The sequence below is a fragment of the Chelonia mydas genome, chromosome 4, assembly GCF_015237465.2.
Source record: "Chelonia mydas isolate rCheMyd1 chromosome 4, rCheMyd1.pri.v2, whole genome shotgun sequence".
Taxonomy (NCBI): Eukaryota; Metazoa; Chordata; order Testudines; family Cheloniidae; genus Chelonia; species Chelonia mydas.
In genome coordinates, this window is record NC_057852.1 from 39,316,361 (window position 1) to 39,333,647 (window position 17,287).

General features: G+C 39.9%; 1 protein-coding gene across 2 annotated transcripts in view; it reads left to right on the forward strand.

Moving 5' to 3' along the window:
• The window catches only part of LOC102937625 (N-deacetylase and N-sulfotransferase 3), a 108,546-nt gene that overhangs the window by 13,231 nt on the left and 78,028 nt on the right, over positions 1–17,287 (forward strand). The gene's annotated exons all lie outside the window — the stretch shown is intronic.

Genomic DNA, 17,287 nt, shown 5'->3' on the forward strand with positions numbered 1-17,287 from the left:
AAAGCAGAGGTAATTTCTGAATCAGTACAACAGATGCAACCATTAAAATAGTTTTTTGAAACAGTGGCATCTGAAAAAAGTATTCAGATCCTTAATCTACTTAAAGCTAATGTATTCTGTTAAACATGTTGTTAGCACTGTCAGATGTAATGTATCTCCATTACTATTAATATCAAAGGAGTTATCCTCTGCAACACGACATGCTGAATGAATGAGAGAGAATTAATTTGAAGCAGCTGAATATCTGTTATTGAAAACCATATTTGTGTATAAATGCCATCACATTAGGTATGAGGGATAGTGTTTTACTGAGTTTTGCTGCACTGATTGTAACACAGAGAACTGTGTGCCTCAAGTATGAAAATAGACTGCCTAATAGGGATGTTGTTTATATTCAGCATCCATGATTAACTCATTTTAGCTAAGCTAACAACATATAAATTCTAACAATGTAGTATTGGAACTGATGCTTTTCTACATACTTCAGTTTCATCTCAAAATTACAGAGCTGTTTGACATAATTATAACTTCTTTCTTATTAAATTTAATATTAGAAATTTCTAGCCCTATTCATTCCTAATATAACTCCATTGGAGTCACACAGTGGGTCCCTGAAACACTAATGGAGCCTTTATTGTTGGTCTGTAGAACTGAACATTTTAGTTCAAATTATGGTTGAACCCACACAAGTGCTTTGGAGAAGCTGAGAGTACAGATAGCTCTACCCCACCCCAGAGATCCCACACAGTGTGAAGTTAATAATTAATTTCATTATGCTGAGGAACATAAGATGGGTAAAACATCTATTGCTGCCACCTGGAGACCTTGAAAGAAAGTACTCTGGGTGGGTTTGGGTGAGCTTAAACTATACTTTTTTCATAGTGTAATGATTATCACTGTCATGAACGCTCCTCAGAGGTTTTGTGGGTTCAAAAGACATTATAGCCTAATTCTAGTTACTAACTTGTTAAGAATAAACAGAATGGTTGACAGGGCAAATTAACGTTCTTTCACAAATAATAAAAGAGAGAGTGATAGATACAAAGGCAATGCAGCAGAGTTGAGGCAGGATGAGTTATGAGTTACAGTAGAGGTACATATAGACTCAGATTTTCAGAAGAACTCAAAGTTTAATCACTCCATTTAGGCATCTATATAAGTCACCAGAACAACAGGTACTACGGAATACTAAGCACTTTTATAAGTGGGCACGTCATTGGGATGTCTAAATGGGAGCTGAATACTTTTGAAAATAGTTATTATATTGATTATCAGCTCACTGCTCACAAATCTATAGTTACTCCTTTGAATTTAGGGGGAGCTGAGTGTCCTCAGCATTGGAAAATCAGTCAGAAGACATCTCAGCTTCAGCACCCAGGCTTTAGGCACACAAAATTAGTGGACACGTCTGAAAAAATCTGATGGTATGGGATTGTTTTTGCCTGAAGTTCATCAATACAAAAACTAATGATGGGCAATCAGGCCTAGCTGTTTTTGTTTATCCACATTCTAACTACTAACTTATTAAACAATAAGGTAGGTTCAACTGTAACCATAATGGGGAGGCCACCTCACTGTAATTTTAGCTGTAAAAACCCCCAAAATTGTGTTTAGATTGGGATTACCTGATCAGTACTGGTGTGGCTGTCACTGTATGAAATTTAAGCCAATAACAATATTGTTTTTTCAGTATGGTAGAGTGAGTAGCTGTCACTCTGCATCAGCAATGTCCATCCATCTTAGTTTATTTATTTTGTCACATCTGATATAATAGAAATAATGTCAGTGGAAGAAAATGTTATTGCAGCCTAATTGCCTTCCACTGAAAATAAACTTGGTAACATCACCTCAGTGTTCATTTTCAATAAATTGTTTCTCTTTCTCTCTCAGTATTTATCTAGCAGGAAGAGGCTATTACCCAGTGACAATGTTATATTCCATTTACTTTATCTGTTTCTTTTAGTAGCCTAAAAGCCCATGCAGTACAAATAATTCATTTAAATAGACATATAAAGAAAATCCATCTGGGCGTTCCCAGAGTAAGTTTATCTTGGTAGCCCATGGTTATCTCAGTAGGCAGTCTATTCATTTATTATATTAAATCATTTTCATTATAATCACTCTATTGTAATGTTTCTCAAATGTGAAACACTGAGCTTTTCTAGGGGAGATGCAAGCAAGAGGTGGGGAGACATATTTTTTTGCAGTGGCAGCTGATGCCCAAAAATGGTTATGGGACTGCAAGTAGCAAGCTGCTGTCCCTGGTTCCACCCCTGCACACATACCCTCTATCCTGAAGTTTGATCACATTTTCGAAATGAAAACTAGGACATTGTGAAGTGGTGGCAGGGTGGTGGGAAAAAAAAGTTGCATTCTTTCCTCTGTCTTCTCTCATCTCCTTTTCCTTTCAGAATTATAAATTAAGGCACTTTACAAAAAAGGTGAGGCAGGATGGTAGAAATCTGTATTTATCCCTCTGTCACTCTTCACTGTTTTCTGGTTGTCCCAATCTCCCTCTCGCAAATCTAATTCCTACCTTACCATAGCCCCTAGTGACCATGCACCCCGGCTTTTTTGCATGTTGATTTTCACATTAGACTCAGGTCAAGTAGAACTATCTGGTATTTTTCATATTGAACATTCTATAGGCAATACATCTCCTCTTGATGGAGGAATAGTAAAAGATTAACGTGACATTCCTGTCTATGAGCCTGGTTGATCCAGTGTGTGTGTGTGTGTGTGTGGGAAAGAAAGTAGTTACACACCTACTGGTAGCAAAGAGAGAAAGATAATGAATGCCGCCTCATGCTGCTGTCATGAGCAAGGCGAAAGGGAATAAAATAAAGCGGTATCTGCGTGTTTGTCACGTCTTTTATGTGGTAAGGTGTGCAGGTTTTGGAAAGAAGAGATGGTCATCAAGGTCAAGCTCATCTATCATATGGTGCCTTCTAGAAGTGGAGTGAGTAAAGAATAAGCAATTTTATGCTATTCCCATACATGAAAATGTAGCTGTTGGGCAGTCACTTTTTCATGGAGAACTATGTACAGTTGCCAGAAAGACCAGTTTCATAGTGACCATATCCAAACTTGTTTGCTTGTGACATATGTCATTCTGGGTTCTATTTTATTTAGTGAGTGTTGGGGCACTGTGTCCACAATAGACTTTTATCAAAAGGGGAAATATAAACCCGATCCTTCAAGCCTTATGCATCCAAGCAGTATTTATTCATATAAGTAGTTCTTCTGAATACAATGGAACTTCTCACAGGAGTAAGGATTACTCAGGTGAGTAAGGGTTGCAGGCTCAGACCCAAAGTCAGTTATGTGTCTTTCTCCCTTTTGCTTTTGGTGATGTTTGTATTGCTTCTATATATAATAGAACCTCAGAGTTACGAACACTAGACTTACAAACTGACCAGTCAACCACACCCCTTATTTGCAACTGGAAGTATGCAATCAGGCAGCAGAGACAAAAAAAGAAAAAAGCAAATACAGTATAATCATGTGTTAAATGTAAACTACAAAAAAAAAAGGAACGTTTTTTAAAAATTGACAAGGTAAGGAAACTGTTCCTGTGCTTGTTTTGTTTAAATTAAGATGGTTAAAAGCAGCATTTTTCTTCTACGTAGTAAAATTTTAAAGCTGTACTAAGTCAATGTTCAGTTGTAAATTTTTGAAAGAATAACCATAATGCTTTGTTCAGAGTTACAAACACTTTGCCAATTCTGCATTGAAGTAGAGTCCAGTGGTGAAATAGAGTCCAGTGGCAGCTGCTCTAAGGATGTCAGGATTAGGGCCATTGATAAATATCAGGGAGCTATAACCAGTATCCTAATATCCCCCTCATCCTATCATCAGCAATGAGCAGTGCTCTTGCAAAGGAGAGAATTTAGCCCATGAGGATTAATTCCTAGTGTCCCATAGTCTTCATAAGAACGACTGTACAGGGTCAGATCAATGGTCCGTCTAACCCAGTATCTTGTCTTCTGATAGTGACCAATGCCAGGTGCTTCAGATGGAATGAACAGAACAGGCAATCAGCAATTGATCCATCCTATCGCTATTCCCAGTTTCTGGCAATCAGAGGTTAGGGACACCCAGAGCATGGGGTTGCATCCCTGACCATCTTAGCTAATAGCCAAAGATGGACCTATCCTTCATGAATTTATAAAGTTTTTTTTTCATTTGAACCTTTGTTATAGTTTTGGCCTTCACAGCATCCCCTGGCAATGAATTCCGAAGGTTGACTGTGTGTTGTGTGATGAAGTACTTGCTTTTGATTGTTTTAAACCAGCTACCTATTAATTTCATTGGGTGACCCCTTGTTCTTGTGCTATGTCAAGGAGTAATAACACTTCTTTATTCACTTTCTCCACACCAGTCACAATTTTATACACCTCTATCATATGCCGTTAATCGTCTCTTTTCCATGCTGAAAAGTTCCAGTCTTTTTAATCTCTCTTCATACGGAAGCTGTTCCATACCCTTAATCATTTTTGTCGTGCTTCTCTATGTTTTCCAATTCTAATATATCTTTTTTTGAGATGGGGTGACCAGAACTGCATGCAGTATTCAAGGTGTGGGCGGACCATGGATTTATATAGTGGCATTATGATATTTTCTGTCTTTTATTATCTATCGCTTTCCAAATAGCTCCTAATATTGTTAGTTTTTTTTGACTGCCACTGCAAACTGAGCAAATGTTTTCAGAGAACTATCCACAATTACTCCATCTCTTTCTTAAATAGTAGCAGCTAATTTAGACCCCATCATTTTTTAAGTATAGTTGGGATTATGTTTTCCAATGTGCATTACTTTGTATTTATCAACATTGAATTTCATCTGCCATATTGTCGCCTGGTCACCCAGTTTTGGGAGATCCCTTTGTAACTCTTTGCAGTCTGCTTTAGACTTAATTATCTTGAGTAATTTTGTATCATCTGCAAATTTTGCCACTTCCCTTTTTGCCCATTTTTTCTGATAAATTATGAATATGTTGAACAGCAGTGATCCCAGTACAGACTGCTAGGAACACCACTTTAACCAGTTACTGATCACGAGAGGACCCTTCTCTCTTATGCTATGACTGCTTACTTTGCTTAAGAGCCTTTGGTGAAGCCTTCAAAGGCTTTCTGAATGTCCAACTACACTATATCCACTGGATCACCCTTTTCCACATCTTTGATGACCCCTTCCAAGAATTCTAATAGATTGGTGAGATATGATTTCCCTTTGCAATAGCCAAGTTGCCTTGTTCCCAATAAAATCATGTTCATCTATGTGTCTAGTCATTCTGTTCTTTACGATAGTGTCCACCAATTTGCCTGGTAATGGTTAGGCTTACTGGCCTATAATTGACAGGGTCGTCTCTAGAGCCATTTTTAAAAATTGATGTTATATTAATTATCCTCCAGCATCCGGCACAGAAGCTGATTTAAATGATAGGTTACATACCACAGTTAGTAGTCCTGCAATTTCATATTTTAGTTCCTTCAGAACTCTTGGATAAATACCATCTAGTCCTGATGATTTATTACTGTTTAATTTATCAATTTTTTTCCAAAACCACCTCTATTCACACCTCAATCTGGAACAGTTCCTCAGATTTGTCACCTAAAAAGAATGGCTCAGGTGTGGGAATCTCTCTCTCATTCTTTGCAGTCAAGATTGATCCAATGAATTCAGCTTCTCCACAATGACTTTATCTTCCTTGAGTGCACCTGGATTGTCCAATGGCCCTACTGATTGTTTGGCGGGCTTCCTGCTTCTATTTACTGCATGCATTCCTGAGCTGATATTGCCTGTTGAGTTCAATATCTCTTTGCTTACTCTAACAGATTTCTCACACCAGAGCCAACTGTTATGATTACGTGCAATCTGCCATGTTTTGGATATGCACAAGCTATAAATGTGCAGATGCTTTTATTGAGTTTAGGTGAACGAGCTCTATTCCTTATTTGAAACTTTCCTGCTCATAGAAACAGAATGAAATTCTTGCTTTTTTTCTTTATATTACAAATGTGCCTAGATTTGGTGGGACTTTTCAGGGTATATTTTATGCTGCCCTGTTAACAGTTTTTTGAAGTATAGTTCCATCCAATATGTTAAATTTTTACATGAAAGAAAAATGTTTAATATACACCACTGAAATGATTTTTTTAAAAAAATTGTGAAAGGACTTTCTTGAACATTCCTTTTTAAATTATTTGTACATTCGAGGGGCCTAAATATTTACATCAGGGGGAGGTTTGAATACTTTTTGTGAGTCTTTGAGGAGGATGGTGTCAGCAACCTTGTGTGTCTTGGAGGAAAAGGTGTCAGAAACTTGAACTACTGAGAGAATAAACCAGACTGTTTACCAACACCTTCCAGAGAGAAAGCTCTAAAAATATCTTCAAACACCTTTTGGATTTTAAAGGGGAATTCTTTCCTTATTTATGTTACTATTTTGATTTAGTTTTTAAATAAAAAGATTATTTGTAAATAAGTGATACCTCATCGAAAGAATCTGTTACACAGTTACAATGAAAGGGAATTGGATATGAGAGGCTGAATTATATTTCTTACATCGTATTGAGCTTCAGAGCTCTTCTATAAGAAATATGTCTTGTGAATGCAAAATATTCAGACATTTCTTTTTAAGTTCCTTTATAAATACAGCTGCATGATTAACTATTTGCAACTTCCTCTTGTTTTTAAGGTTCTTTTTATCTTCCTAATTTATTAGCAAGGTTATCTTTACAGCTTTTTTTATTGCATTTATTATAAATGTATATATGTTCCATCTTTACAGTTCATGCAGGGCTTTCATGGTGTTTTACAGTGACTTGTGTGGAATAATAAGTAAAAGTTACAAGAGAAAGAGAAAAAAAAAAGAAGAAAGGAAATGTTATTAACTGTGTAGGTTCCATTGTATCTTATGCGGTAGGAAGATTGTGTTGGAGCATATTATTTCATATACAACAATTATGGAAAGTTATGCATCATGAAGCAGTACACAGATATTTATACTAATTAGATCTTAAAATTTTAACTTTAAACTAATTTATGAAAACTATTCAGTAGATTTTTACGCCCTGCTACCGTTGTAAAGAACATTGTGCCAATCAGTTTTATTAACATTTAATATGTCAAAGCAGAAGATGTTGGCAAGTTGGCTTACACACAATACTGCTGTGAATTTCAGTGTAGGGGGATTGTTTAATATTTCTGCCTTTTAACACAAAAACAGATTTTGCCTTAGAAGCAGTATAGTGGTGACTAGGAGCAAGAATGTGGTGTGAAAACCACTGCCCACAGGAGTGGGACTTCAGGAACGCTGCCAAATGGGGGGTCCATTGTATCTGCCTCAGGCACTGTGCCTCTAGGATTGCCAGAGAGGCAGGATGGGCAGGTAATATCTTTTACTAGAGAAACTTCTATTGGTGAAAGAGACAAGCTTTTGAGTTACAGAAAGCTCTTCTTCAGGTCTGGGAAAGGTACTCATAGGCCAGGCCTATACTAAAAAATTTAGTGGGCTTAACTAAGCCGACCTAATACCTGATGTAGACAGTGCTAGAATTCTTCTGTCAACCTAAGTAATGCCTCTCCAGGAGGTGAATTAACTACGCTGACAGGGGAACCCCTCCTTGCGCAGTAGGTAATGTCTACACTGAAGCACTAAGCTATCTGTGCTGCTCTGGTGTTTTAAATGTAGACATACCCCGTACCCCGTGTCACAGCTAAATACATAAGTATTAGCATAAGTAGTTAACACGTTGTAAGAGATCATTCAAAGTGAAGTGGACTGTTAACACCTTTGCAGTCTTAGGACAATAATAGAGGGTTTATTGGGTTACAGATTGTTGTAATAGGCCATAGTCTTTACTAAGACCATGATTTTTAGTGTCTAACAAAGCTATGAATTTTAACTCCTGGGCTTTGGAAGGTGTTGTGCAGGTTTCCTTTGAGGATGAAGACTGAGAGGTCAGATGTGGAGTGATTGTTTTGTGAAAAGTGTTCACACACAGGTGATATGATGCTTTTGTCTTTTATTGTTTTTCTGTGTGAGTTCATTGAAGACATAGTGATTGTCTGGTTTCACCCACATAGTTGCTGCTGTTGTGGCATTTAGTGCACTGCCTGAGGAACACCACGTGTTGTGATAGGCATGAGTAGAACCTTTGGATCTTGAAAGGTGTATTCTGGGGGTATTGACATATCTCCACTACCATGATTATCAACAGGTTTCACATCTGTTGTTATGGTAGGGTCTGGTGCTGCTTTGAGTTGAACTGAGTCCTGGTCTGTGGGGAGTTTGCTTCTGATACTGAGTTTGGTGAGGATGGGGGATTGTTTGAAGTCCAGAAGCGGGGGTTGAGGAAAAATTTATTTCAGGCTGTGGTCCCTATCAAGTCTGGTTTGTAATTGTTTAATTATACCCTTCCAGTATGGGAAGATAGGTGACAACTTGGGGGAGGGGGGCGGTGCAGTCAGAGAGTTTTTTTCCCCAATATTGTAGCAGGTTCTCTTGGGGTATTTGGGTAGCCTGTTCTATGATGCAATCTACTTCTCTGGTGGAGTGTCCTTGTTTGGGGAAAGCAGTTTTAAGTGTGTTAAGATGTATATCCCAAGCTTTGTCCTTGGAGAATATTCCATGGTATCTGAGTGCCTGGCTGTAGATAACGGATTTCTTGGTGTGTTTGGTGATTACTGGATCTGTGAAGTTAAGTGCAGTGATCTGTGGGTTTCTTGTATATAGGTATTTGTACGGTTCCATTGTTGAAGCTGACTGTGGTGCCCAGGAAGTTGATGCTGGTGTGGGAATGTTCCAGAGTGTTTAATGGACGGGCTCGTAATTGTTGAAGTTGTCATGGAAATGTATGTGGTAATTTGTCTTCTGTCCATAGGATGAAAATATCAGCGTATCTCAGGCACATCGTTGGTTTCATGGTACATTTGTCCAGAAATAATTCTTCGAGTTGGCCCATGAAGTGGTTGGCATATCGGGGAACCATCCTAGTACCCAAGGACTGTTCTCATAGTTGGGACAAAATGTTTGTTGTTGAATATAAAGTTGTTACGGGTGAGGATGAAATGGTTGATTATGGTGATGTGCTTAGGGTGGATATCTGAGTATTGTCCATTGTCTTGTCTTGTAGATATTTGAGGCAGGCAGTGGTGCTGTCATTGTGAGGGATGTTGGTGTATAGGGAGGTGACATCCATAATGGCAAGGATGGCTAGCTTTGCCAGGGAATATGAAACACAGTGGGCTTTTTAAAAGGGTACACTATGAACAACCCTCTCACTAAATATGGAAATGGTTGTGTGAACCTTGACCCCAGCTTGGTCCCTTCCCCGCCCACTTGGAGAGGCAATTGCCTTGTGTGGTCCTTGCTCTCAGAAAATACAAGAGTTGGGTTTGTGACTAGCACCTGTGCAGAGCTGTAAGGTGGGGATGCTTTTCGTACCCTCTCTTCCCCTTGTGCACCTGTGTAGTGCTAGTAACAAGCAAGACTGTTGTATCTATCTCATGAAATATTTAATATTTAAAAGGTGTTGTTTATGCAGATTATGCACTGTACCATAATATCAACAGAGTTGCATTGTTAAACTAGATGACAAGCATAGTAGCCCTTCTAGGTTGACCCTGTATGGATGGACATACAAAGAAAAGGAGACCACAGTTTTCTATGACAGACCTGCTCAGACAGTGGCTAGAATCCCACTGGGGTGCATCGTCCTTGCTTTATGCTAGCATGCGTGGGGTGACAGCTATCTAAAAGGGGGTAGGGAGGATTGGGATGAGGGTAGTGCCATGGTCCCTACCCCTTTTTTCCTTGAACCAGTGGAGATTGTACTACTGAATATGGAGCAGCGATATGCAGCCAGTGTTTTAACTGAACACCAATACAGTTTTTATATAAATTGTTTATATGTCCTGTGAACAGAAGCATTAATAAAGGTGAATGGAAGGAAAATCTGCTTTCAAATAAAGATGATCTGTTAAGTGCTGGAATAACTTCTGCAGGCTCATGGCCGGGGAGAGAGATGACCAACACCAGACAGAAAGGAATGGAGCAAGGAACAGTCATTTACATAAATTACCTTAAGCAGTGCCTCATTTATCTGCCACCAAACATTATTTTTCCCTTCTGGCTTGTTCAGTGGACCTTTTTTCCTGGATGGACTGGTCCAGCATGGATCAGTATATTCTGCCTTCTGGGCTTGTACACCATGTCATTTATTTTGAATAGAAGCCTTTACTTAATAAGGTTAGAGAGATGGAGAGAAAGGAAGTTACTGATTATGTGCAACACCACCTTTACAAACACATGAACACTACTATTAAAATATAAGTAATATATTGTGACTAAGAGCTGACATACAGAAGTATTATAGAAAAGAAATATGATTCCCTTTTTATATCTATATGAAAATGAACTCTGAGAGGATCACCACGTATTACATGTAACACGAGGGATTTGTTACATGCATAGTACTTTGTTGCCATCCAGGACATATATTCATATTCAGAGGAGAAAATTGTTATGGTCTCGTTATTTTCTCCCCCCACAGGCCAAACCACTCTAATTAAATTTAAGGGGGGGAAATAATGCCCTCCTTATCTGTGTCCTCATTAAGTGACTGCTGCTTTGCTTATCTATGTTCTGAGTGTTACATTTTAACTGTAGATTATTCAGCAGAGCGATTTACTGCCCTTCTCACCTGTTATGAATGATAAAAGTTGCATAAAGTTACAAGACTGGCTTCCTGAGCACACAGTTACTGATGGAACCCGTGTAGAAAGATACAGCTTTTGTGAATCTCTTGCCAATTCTAATTTTTCAAGCTCTAACAAAACATATAAATCATGTTCAGCGCAGTAAACCTGTGCAGTGAAAGCTTTTTTTTTTTACAGTCCTGTATATTTATTAGTTTCTACTAAATTACAGCAATACGTTTATTTTTTATTTTTTAATTTCCATCATTTCTCCCAGTACCATTCTGTAGCTTGCTATCTTTAGGCTTGAAGAACTCTTTCACTGTTGTGTTTTTGCAAGTCGCATCCTCACCCCAGTTCCTGATGGAATTTTATGATTTAAGGGCTATGCTCTTCCAAACTTCAGTAATCATATGTTTCCTCCAGGATAGGCTGGGCAAACTCTCAACACAACCTCTGCTTTTCATTGGTATTAGTTTGTTTATGTGGAGGTGGCCTTATGCCTATGTAGAACATCACAGGCCCCACTTACGGAGGGAACCCGCACACATCCACCCACCAGCCAGAATGCAATCCTCAATTCACCATCCATGGTCCAATGCCAGATAGCTATGGTGGAGACTGAATCCCTTAATTGCCCTTCCCTTCTCAGAAAGTTCTGCTTTAGGGATTGCAGTGAATATACATAGGTATAAGGATGTGTTCATAGGTAAGGTGAAGACTGGTGTGGCCCTGCATATGTTTCTTTGTGTATCTTCCCACAAAATCTGTGTCCTGCCCTGGTTTGGTGTACCCATGTGGTCATGAGATTACAACATGTCACTCCAAAATTTATGAAGAAAATTTATTTTAAAAATAAAATTAATTAGATGTAGGCCAAAATAAACTGAAACCCTACTCTTGTACATTGCAGTTGCATATGTACAGAGGAATCCTTAAGAATCTCTTTCAAAGTTTCAGGAATAGTATTTTAAAAACCACTGATTCTCATACTGTGAATAAAAATTTATGTTCAGCCAGCAAAAGAAAGGAAATTAAGAGTTACGGTGCAACTCAGTTTGATGTACCTAGGCAATACAATAGATCTAAAGCATGAGTCTAACCTTCTTTCTATGTGTTGTATTCATTGCTTCATAGCTCAGAGATATACACTAATAAAGCAATATATTCTACACATAGAACCGCAGTACTCCACAGAACTGGATGCTTCATCCCTCCACAAGTCTATGCTACAAGCTCTGGACTCCTTCAAAATGACAAGTCTACTGCCAAATTCCTGTTGCTGTAGTACAGTGGAATAAAAATGCTCCACAAAAAGCAAATACAGTTAAACTCCAAACACACTTAAAAATGAAAGCAACTAACAGGAAAACATAAAGGCAAATAAAGCCAACATAGTGACTACCTCCTTCCCATTCTTAAGCCTACATCAAGAATCAGGATCACAGCATGACAAAATGACAGAGCAAATCAGAAAAGAAAAAAAAAGTCTGTCTTATTAGCCCTTCCTCAGTAGACTGCTTTTGAAAATGTTCTTTCATTTTAACAGTTCGGCCTGGGAAAAGTCTCTGTAACAACATGACTGATTTTCGAAGATTACCCTTACAAAACAAAGCCACAGGAAAGAGAGCATAGCCAATGCCTCTGAGGATTCCAATACACAGTCTTTTGCCAGTTCCAGCCTCTTGTTCGCTGCAGACTTCAAAGTGATCTCTATTTTTTTATTTTACTTTTTTCTTGTACAGATAAAAGTATTATCACCCATTCCAAAACCCAGTGTTCGGCACACAGTCTAATAGACTTATGAGCCATTTTCCTAAAATACCATTTAGTCATCAGCAGTGTCCTTCTGATAGTTCAACACTAATTCACATGCAAGTTTAGCAATCCTATGGAAGAGAATCTTAAATGAGTAAAATTTTGTATAGCAAACTGTTGCAAAAGAGTAGTCACCTTCTGTGTCTTGCCTTCAGTGTTTTCAAGTAGTAATGACAGAAGTGATGTCCCTCGTACTTTTGCCATTCCAACTCAAGGGAAGTGATTCAAATGCTTTAAGTGAGGAGGGGTGCCACTGATCTTAGGTAGCTGTTTTGGCAGTTGAGGATCAGGACCTCTATAATTTCTGCAAACTAGAAAGCTGCTGAATTAAGAATTTTATTAGGTGATTCACCTTGGTTCTCCCTAGGACTCCAATTATATTGCAGTTTTTAATCTTTAATCTTCATCTCATTAACGCTTCAAGAAAACATCTTATCTTTAATAAGGTTGCTGAGGTTATGTTCTGTTGCATAGATGCTGTGTTTTTCATGCCAGTCCCTATGTCATATATGCATCTTACAGATACAGAGAGCATGACCTCTGTTACCTGCAAGGAAAGGAATTTGAAAAATAACTTTTTCTCTTTTGACATTTTCTACAGTAAAAATAAGCCTCAACTCCTCCGCTCCCCCCACCCCAAAAGTGGGCACCAGTGCTAAGGAAAGAATTAAATAACCACCTACACATTTAAATTCCTCTGATTTTGTGAATCCTTTCACTTCCTTGTGTAAAGTTATGCACTTAAATCCATATTTAGGCACCAAAGGAAGTGGCCTGAATTTTAGAGATACTGAATATGAGCAGCTCCTGCTGTAGTCAGTGGGAGCTTCACATATTCAGCTCCTCTAAAAATCAGTCTGCTGCTTTAGGATTTATACACATTTAAGAATTTTGGGCACGTAATTTTGAAAATTTTCATCCTTGACTCTATTCCATAACTTGATCTATGTATCAGATATTCCACAGCCTAATCTATATGCATTGCAGTCCTGGGTTTTAAACCCACATTTGCAAGTTACGAACCTTTGTAAAAACGTGGGAATAAAAAGAATAAATAGGTGAAAACTTAAATAATGCAGTAGGCCTTGAGTAGAGGTGAACTGGAGGTGTTGTATGAGTGACACTTAGCCACCGCCCCCCCCCCATCAGTGTTTTGACACATTCACTTTTATTAAGTTACTATTAAGAAAATACAAGATTGATTTATTAAAATGTTCATCAGTAGTGAGAAGCAGAAACTGAGTTCTTTAAGGGTCTATTAGGTGAAAATGGCTCAAGGTCAAATATTTGGGTCTGAGAAGGCCCCTTTGTATTGTTCCAGATAGATTTGGCCCCCAGGGAATATCCCCTGCATATTGATGATGCTAGTCACCTCAATTTTGAGGCCATCAACAGTCATCGTTTGTAATAATGGGTCTTTGCCCCAAAACCCCCTCCCAGTACACACACCCCTCTCCAGTGCCCCCCAAATACTCCTTCCCAGTAAACATACCCTCTGGCACCCCTCCAAACCCTCTGCAGCTCCCCTTCTGTGCCCCCCCCCATAGTGTCCTCTTTTTGGGAATCTGAAATATGGTAACCCTAAAACATCAGATATAGATCAGGAATTCATCAGCACGTTCACTCCACAGCACCCACAGAGTGCAATGAGGTAGCAGCGACTGGCAGGAGCAGAGCATGCAGCCACCACTGCGCTGACCCCGCAGACTGATGGAGGTTATCAGAGGTGATGTGACATGACCCCCCAGAGGGTTGAGGTTTTTTCAGACCCAACTTGACCCAAACCTGATACTTGTAGTCAGATCCCATTGGGTTTGGGATGGGTTGCAAGACTCTAGTGTGGATGTTGCTGCATGGCAATCATACTGCCACCTAAGTCCAAGCCCACTTAACCTCCTGAGTCTGAGTTAACATAGCTTGCCTGAGCTGCCACTCATGTAACAGTATCCATGTTGTTGTTTTTAGCGTACTAGCTTGAGTTGAGTTAGCACAAATCTGTCTACCCTTGCTGGGAATCAGACTTCCCAGCTGCAGTGTAGACATACTCTTCGTGCACAGCAAGTTGGGGTGTAAATTTGTAGTTGTCAAGGTTCCTTCCCCACTCTGAACTCTAGGGTACAGATGTGGGGACCTGCATGAAAGACCCCCTAAGCTTTTTCTTACTAGCTTAGGTTAAAAACTTCCTCAAGGTACAAACTTTGCCTTCTCCTTGAAGCCTATGCTGCCACCACCACCAAGCGTGTTAAACAAAGAACAGGGAAATAGCCCACTTAGAGACATCTTCCCCCCAAAACATCCCCCCAAGCCCTACACCCTCTTTCCTGGGGAAGGCTTGATAAAAATCCTCACCAATTTGTACAGGTGAACACAGACCCAAACCCTTGGATCTTAAGAACAATGAAAAAGCAATCAGGTTCTTAAAAGAAGACTTTTAATGAAAGAAAAGGTAAAAGAATCACCTCTGTAAAATCAGGATGGTAAATACCTTCCAGGGTGATCCGATTGAAAACAGAGAGAATCCCTCTAGGCAAAACCTTAAGTTACAAAAAAACACAAAAACAGGAATATACATTCCATTCAGCACAGCTATTTTACCAGCCATTAAACAAAAGAAATCTAGCGCATTTCTAGCTAGATTACTTGCTAACTTTTTACAGGAGTTCTGAGCTGCATTCCTGATCTGTTCCCAGCAAAAGCATCACACAGACAGATAGACCCTTTGTTTCCCCCCAGCTCCAGCTTTGAAAGTATCTTGTCTCCTCATTGGTCATTTTGGTCAGGTGCCAGCGAGGTTATCTTAGCTTCTTAACCCTTTACAGGTGAAAGGGTTTTGCCTCAGGCCAGGAGGGATTTTATACTTCTGTATACAGAAAGTGGTTACCCTTCCCTTTATACTTATGACAGTAGTGCTCTAGCCTGTCACATATTAACTGGCTGTGTGGTCCCTGCTAGTGTGCATTAAAAGTTCTGTAGTGAAATGTGTTGTTACAGCTGGAACTTGTAGTGTGTGGTAGCAAGGTCCGCACAGCCAGTTAGTGCATGGTAAGCTAAAGCACTGTACATTCATTCCCAGGCTTGCTAAAAGTCCATGTAGACAAGTCTTTAGGCAGAATATAAGTCTACAAATGTCTATAGGGTGTAAACACCAAGAATGGAAAGGAATTATTTAGTGTGGTATACTGAGGTATAACAGGAAAGCAAAAATTTAGGCTGCATGTCCGGTAGAAGTTCCTTAGAGTGAAATGTATTATCCTGTAGGTTAGTATCCCCACTTAGGTGCATGTATGTTAATTTGAGCCCTCTATCATAGAATTCAGTCCATGAACTTATATGTGCAGGTTTGGAAATTGGTCTATATATGTTTGGTCTTAGATGTTTCTTAAATCCTTCAGAAATGCATGATTACTGGTTGTTTAAACTAAAAAATTGATACTGTTGATATTTTAACACATTTACACTTATTTTTTTCTCTCTTCTTAGCACCCTTCCCAAATGCACAAACTTCTTATTCTACCTCTGATAATACAATAACTCCCTTACAGGCTAGTAACCAGATCCCTTGCTCATGTAAATTTATAGAAATCAGCGGTACTATATGAATTTTGACTAGCTGAGGATCAGGGCCTAGGACTCTTCTTGACCATGGTTGCTGTTAGATCATGCCATAAAGGCATCATACCTGCTCTTTTTTCTCTCTCTTCCTGAATCCCATATACCACTGTTCATATACCTCCATCTCTGAGGCCTATGCTGAGTTAGCAGTGGATACTCAGTTAAGGGAATTCAGACCAGCTGAAAAAGGGAGAACACCTATTCACTTGTTACTCCCTTGTGTATACCCCACACAAGGTTACTGTGGGCTTGAAGGGGCAATTAACATACCAGGCAACCCCTGCAAGAGGGAAAGATAAGCTTAATTGATGATGAAGCCAAACTGGGGAGGGGTTGATGGTGATTATGAAGTCATGAAGAGTGTGGCAGAAAGAAGCTGCAGGAAGGGAGTCTGCAATCATTTTCTGGGGTAGAGAAGAAGTAGGAAGCAGTCCAGGGAGAGAGCAAGGAGTCTGAGGCATTAGACTTTGGCTGCTGGCTCTAGGGTCCCTAGGCTGGAATCCAGAGTAGAGTGAGGACCTAGGTTCCCCTACCAGCCACTGAAGAAGGTTGGGTAAAACCCCCTGAGGTAAGGGGTTTAAGGACCACAGAGCCTAGAGAACGACAGAAGACCTGCTGTAAGGTCATTGGACTATAGCTTGGTTGGACTCTTTGTTACCCTGGAAGGGGTGGACTAAAGCGTGACCTGGCCAGGGAAGCCAAGTTGCCAGAAGAGAGATCACTGTATTGACAGAGTGACCATCAGCTGGGGGAACCATACAGGGAGACAGCCACTATGCCAGGAGTGGGCAAACTTTTTGGCCCGAGGGCCACATTGGAGTTGCAAAACTGTATGGAGGGCCAGGTGGAGAAGGCTGTGCCTCTCCAAACAGCCTGGCCCCACCCGCATCTGCCCCCTGCCACTTCCTGCCCCCTGACTGACCCCCCTCAAAATCGCCATCCAACCCCATCTGCTCCTTGTCCCCTGACCACACCCTTCCGGGATCCCCTGGCCCTAACCAACCCCCAGGACCCCACCCCCATTCAACCCCCCCTGTCCCTTGAGTGCCCCAACCCCTATCCACACCCCCATCCCCGGACAGGCCACTCGGGACTCCCACGCCTATCCAACTGCTCCCTGTCCCCTAACTGCCCTCCCAGAACCTTCTGCCCC